Raw genomic sequence first — 5915 nt, 5'->3', positions numbered from 1 at the left:
CTCTGGAAACCTGCAGGAAAACTCTGACCAGGTCACTTTCTGAACGTCAAACTTTTTCTTGTTTCTCAAGAAGCTGCAGTTTCACTGAATCAGAACCAGAATCATTTTTCAGGCTCAGAATCAGAACCAATTTTCGGTTTCTGTTGAGTCGACTTTTAAAATGTCACAAAACAAAACGTTGGATGTGTTCCCAGGTTTATGAGCACCATGATTTCAACAAATGTCTCACAAAATTAAGAACGTTTACAAACTGTAATCTGAGTTTTTGTTTCTGATGGAGCCGTGGCTTCGTCCTCTCTGTGCGGCTTTCAGCCCGTCCAACACTGTGGATCACCACAGCAGTCGGGTTTGGAGGTAACGTCCAAAATGTCACCAAAGACGGAGAAAATGAAGCAAATTAGTCGTGTCTCCATCTAGTGGTTTGGAGCAACCAGGTGACGCAAAGCTAGCGTCATCAGGACTAAACAGGAAGTAGGTGAGATGTTACGATTGGCTGCAGTAAACAGGAAGTGGACGTTGCTAACTAGCCCGCCCAGCTGCAGGTTTGCAGTGTTTCGGTTCGGTGCCTCTGGTAAGGTCTGAGCCTAAACGTTTCTACGTCGGTTAAAATGTTTCTCCTCTTTAGTGCATCACCTGCTTTTCAGAAAAGCCAAACACCATCTCAAGCAACCAAACTCTTTTTCACAAAATTGAATTTTTTTAATTCACCCTTTTCAGTGCTGTATTTTGAAATGCTCATAAAAGTCGTAGCTGGACGCCGGGTACCGACTGATCTGTTGGTTACAGTGGCGTTCTCTAGAAACAGGAACATAAAGGCGGATCATTCCTCCTTAATCTCTTTCTTCTGCTGCTAATCCTCTTTTCTTTGACTTCTGTCTTTTCATTCATCTTCTCCATTTTTATCTCCTGCCTCTCCGATCATAATCCCCTTTTTCCCCTTTTGTGTCTGCTCCTCTCGGCTTTGATTCCTCTTCACATTTTCTCTCCTCGCTCCCCGTCTATCCATGGATAATCCATATTCCGTCTCCTCGTTCTCTTTTATCAGCCTTTAAATCTGCGGCTCTTTTCCTGTCAGCCTTCACCTGAACGAGCCGCTGGCAGAAAGAAACACGCCGCTGCTTCTGACGCGTTTCAACAAGTCTACCTGCTTTCCCTCCTAACAGCCTCACAGGTCTAGTCAAAGTAAGCGGGTCAGCTTACTTTGACCCGTCCAACTGTTCACACCCTCAACTCTTCCTCTCACATTGCACTGACCTGAATATGACTAAATATTAAACTGATCCAAACGTGTTTTCATCTTATTGTTTAAAAATCTTATAACTGCCAATAAAAATGTTTCATATTTCGCTACAACCTGGACACCATTGTTGCCGTTGTTGTGTTGCCATATTAGGGTTTCCTGGTGTTTTCTCGGGTTCTGCTTGTTGTGCATCTAGATCTAATTCTCCTAGATCAGAATGGTTCGTTGTGTAGTTCCTCTAATGTGAAACTGGAACCAAAATCAACTTTATTTTGCAGATAAATTGGATCTTATTGGTGCCAAGTTTGAATGTTTTCATGTAAACTTGGTTAATTATGAAATATTTGTCCTAAAATCGTCTCCTTGCTGCCCTCTACGGGTTGAACGGTGGTTACTGCAAACACCATGCTTGGCTCCGCCCCCTGTGTCTCCTGGCCCCGCCCACTTTGTGGGCTAAGCTTTCCAGGTGGTTTAGTTCCACTTTAAGTTCAGTTATACGTCTCTCTCTCTCCGTTTCCCTGTTTTTATTCTGCCAGCTGATCAGGATTTAAACTCCTGGGTTTTTGTTCAACGCTGGATTCTTCTGTTCTCCTTATGTTATTAAAATTCTCCGTTATCTGAGTTTTTCTCTGTATTTGGGTTGTTTCTACTGCAAACATGAGAGTAAAAGTGTGATAAGAGCCTCCTGATGGCTTGTTAATCGTCTGCAGGTTGTTTCTTCTTCAGGGGTTTCTGAGTGAATCGCTCCACTCGGCGGCGCCGGTAAGGACTCTCGTAGCGTCGCAGAAACGTCTCCAGCTCTTCAGGCGGGTCCAACTCCGCTCCGTCTACAACACGCCTCGTTTCCCAGAATTAGCATTAACCTCTGGATTCATATTGCTGGTCATGTTCTTCATCTCCCAACTTCATCCTCAGAAAACGATTTTGTCCTCTGTGATGTGATTGCCTTCCCCTGACAGCGCGGCTCTCTGATTAGCGGCGACATGATTGGTATCAGTCTGGACGCGGCGCCGCTTCACCTCTGACGTGTTTGTGTGTGTGTGTGTGTGTGTGTGTGTGTGTGTGTGTGTGAACAGTAAAGGAGCAGCTTTTAATTTCCTTCCATATAGTTGGTCTGTTTGCCAACACACACACGCACACACACACACACACACACACACACACACACACACACACACACACACACACACACACGCAGTGCGCATCGCTGCTGAGGCATGGATCCATCAGAGGCCAATCGTTACCAACTGAGTAATTATTGGACGGGACCGAAGCAGGTGGGCGGAGCCAAGTCCAGTTCTAGACGTGAAAAGTTTGGAGAACAGAAACAGAAAGTAGAGATGAATGAACATTTCTGTTCCTCATGGAAACAACTTTAGTTTGAGCTTCTGATGAGTAAATTTCATACGTTTCATATCAATGTCAATAATTGCTGATCAGTTTTTTGTTTAATTATCTTAAATATCGATCGTAATGTTTCCCGTTTTATTCAGTTTTTCCGCAGTTTTTCATTTTTAAGCAGTTGAGGCACAGAGGCAAAACCTGAAACTGCTGCTGTGCGTGTCACTAAACAGGTTGTTGCTAGGCAACCGAGGAGTGACTGAGTTGCTAGGCAACCAAAGAATGAGTGAGTTAGTTGATGCTAGCAGCTAGCTTAGCTTGCATTGAGAGGCTGAGCAGCTGGAGTCTTTCCTCTGCCTACATCTCCCAGAATGCCGTGTTATCTGTTGATATTGATCACGTCATTATCGCAGTATATGATGTTATTGATTTATTGTCCAGCTCCGTTGGGATGATTAATCATTTAATGGAAAAACACAATGGATAAAATTTTGTGCATCGTAAATTTTTTATTCTTCCTTCAAAAAAAAAAAAATTCCACAAAAACCCAAAAAGAACTGTAAAATAGTTTAATCCAGATTATTTTTTTTCTTCTCATGGCTTTTAAAGTCAACAAAAAATGAAAATTTGGTCAAATTTCCCTTAAAATGTCCCACCAGTAGATCAATACATATGTTATCCAGCGCAGCAGCAGAATGCGTCGTGTGGTGAAACTCATCTCCTCGCTGCTCGGACTGCAGTGGATTTCGGTTTTGGGTTCGACGGCCAGCTAAAAGCTCTCAGAGGTAAATTAGCATCATTCTGTCATTCTGAACGGTGAAAAGTGGAGCTGATGGAGGACAGGAAGCAGCAGATGTTCAAGGCTGCTGGACGCTTTTCTGCTTTTCCATAATCATAAATCTGAAGGCTCACAGCGTTTCAACCTGAGCTCCGAAGGTGAGCGCCGCACGTGGGCGGAGCCTGCGCCGCTGAGGTCATAACTCAAGCAAACAGCCGTGCTGCAAAGCACTGTGGGTAGGGGAGCGTGAAGCCTGGGGAACAGAACGGCTGGCAGGCGCTGCTGAAGTGGAGCAGAACGACCCGGACCGTCCTCAGAACCGCTGGAGAACAGAACAACACGAGAACCGGCTTTAATGCGAAACATTACGACCACCAACCTGATGGACGGCTGCAGGGCCGACTTCACCACAAATTCATCCAATTCCCCATCATCATCAGGGTTTTAGATAGAAACAACTTTCTACGCTCAGTTTGCAGATAAATCTGTGAAGTTGATGCTTCTCAAGGTTTTTTACACAACCTGCCTCTGACCGCCTGGCCATCACCGTCGGTCCAATCCCACTTCATTCAGATCAAGCTTACCGCACAGGCTGGGCTTCCTGCCATTCACTTCGATTCCTCCTGTAGATTCTCTGCTGGGCCGAACACAAATATTTATGAACGATTGCATCGATTTTCTTTGCAGTTTTAGAATCTGGCTGTAGCTTTGGGTTAGTTCAGGCCTCAGATGTTCATTTTCCTGAGTTCCTGACCGGAGCGCCCGGCGCCGCCCGTCTCTCTCTCATCCGTGCTTTTATTGTGAATAAAGTACGGCTGTGAATCGCAGTACAATCGAACACGACAGATGGCCGTCGCTCACGGGTCCAACATTTTTCCGATACCTCTCACGGTTCCTGAACAGGAAGAAGCTGTTTGGACCGTTTTTCCAGTCAAATCAGCGGCTTTTAGGAGGTTACCATAGCAACAGAACCACCACTGAACTGTTACCAGAGCACGGCGGTGGCGCCATCATGCTGATCAACTGATTTGTTATTCATCTTGCAATGAAGGATGATGGTCAGTGTGTTTTCTCATCACTAAGTTTTCTCTATTTATTTCCGCTCTAGGTGTTTTTTAGGTTTTATCTGGACTTCCTGCGTCCAGGTGAGGTTTGGATCAGAGAGAGGAAGGAGCTGCAGCTTTATGCTGATGTCATCAATGTCCTTCAGTCGCAAAATTTAAAAAAGACAAGAAACCAGATGGGGTCATCAGAAAGGTCACCCTTAAACCTGCTCCTTTCAAACTGAGCTTTTATGTCTTAATTATTGGAGCTCCGACTGACGCGCTGCGTAGGGAGGACTGACAGCAGCCGCAGTCAGCAAGACGCAGAAACAAAGTTACAATAAAAGCCACAAGCAGGACGAGCAAGCAGAGAGAGAGAGAGAGAGACGTATGAGAAAATCGATGCAGCGTCCGCCGGGGACAGAATGTCATGAAGCTTTTTACCGCGGCGTAATGGACGGCCGCAGCCTTTACTGCAGGAGTCACCTTGTCTGACGGACAGAGAGACAGAAATCATTCAAATACGAGAGAATCTGGCAGAATGAGAGGAAGGACGAAAAAACGGGACAGAAATGTGACAAAGACATGAAGGACGACGGAGGAGCAAAATGATCTGAAGGCAGGAGGACGAACATCCCATCATCTGGTGGGAGAAAAAACCTGATTATTAATTTAATGCTTTGAGGAGCAAATTCAGTTCAACCAAAACAGACGATCATTTCCTACATAAATCAGTTTCTGGATTTGATTTGGTGATTTCTGGACATCGTTTGAGCGTCCAGAAGGAGGTGGAGTGAAATCAGGCAATAAATCAGAAACACAGAGCGAGGAAGAGGAGGAAGAGGAGGAGGAAGAGGAGGAAGAGAGGGAGAGGATGAAGAGGAGGAGAGAGAGAGGAGGAAGAGGAGGAGGAAGAGGATGAGAGAGAGAGGGAGAGGAGGAAGAGGAGGAGGGAGAGGAGAGGAAGAGGAGGAAGAGAGGGAGAGGATGAAGAGGAGGAGAGAGAGAGAGGGAGAGGAGGAGGAAGAGGAGGATGAAGAGGAGGATGAAAAGGAGGAAGTCCATATTCTGCAGATGTTCCTGTACTGATGCCTCTTGGTTATGTCGCTCCATGTTCGCTGTCCCTGCCACCATCTTGCCCCCTGCTGTTATGTGCTGGACTGACTCAGGGGCCTCCTGCACCACCTTCACCTGGGGTCTAGTAGATCTGAGCCTCTCTGGTGTTTAGGGCCTGATGCTGTGCAGCCAGGATGAGAGCCTCTGTATATATTTATATAAATGTTATATGGCAGCATATATAATATGATGCCACCCCTGAAATGTCCCTGCCCCCCTCTTTTCACTTCAGTGTATTATAAGCCTGGTGGCGGGGCTAGGAAAGCACGGCGGGCATAAGCGTAAAGCATAAGCGTAAAGCATAAGCGTAAAGTATAAGTGTAAAGCATAAGCGTAAAGCACAAGCGCAAAGCGTAAAGCATAAGCGTAAAGTATAAGCGTAAAGTATAAGCGTAAA

General features: G+C 45.6%; 1 protein-coding gene across 1 annotated transcript in view; it reads right to left on the bottom strand.

Moving 5' to 3' along the window:
- Positions 1 to 5915, bottom strand: part of slit3 (slit homolog 3 (Drosophila)) — a 222596-nt gene that overhangs the window by 94884 nt on the left and 121797 nt on the right. The window lies entirely within an intron of this gene.

The sequence above is a fragment of the Poecilia reticulata genome, linkage group LG10 (assembly GCF_000633615.1).
Source record: "Poecilia reticulata strain Guanapo linkage group LG10, Guppy_female_1.0+MT, whole genome shotgun sequence".
NCBI lineage: Eukaryota > Metazoa > Chordata > Actinopteri > Cyprinodontiformes > Poeciliidae > Poecilia > Poecilia reticulata.
Note: the sequence above shows the minus strand (reverse complement) of the source record. Positions and strands in the feature narration are given on the sequence as shown.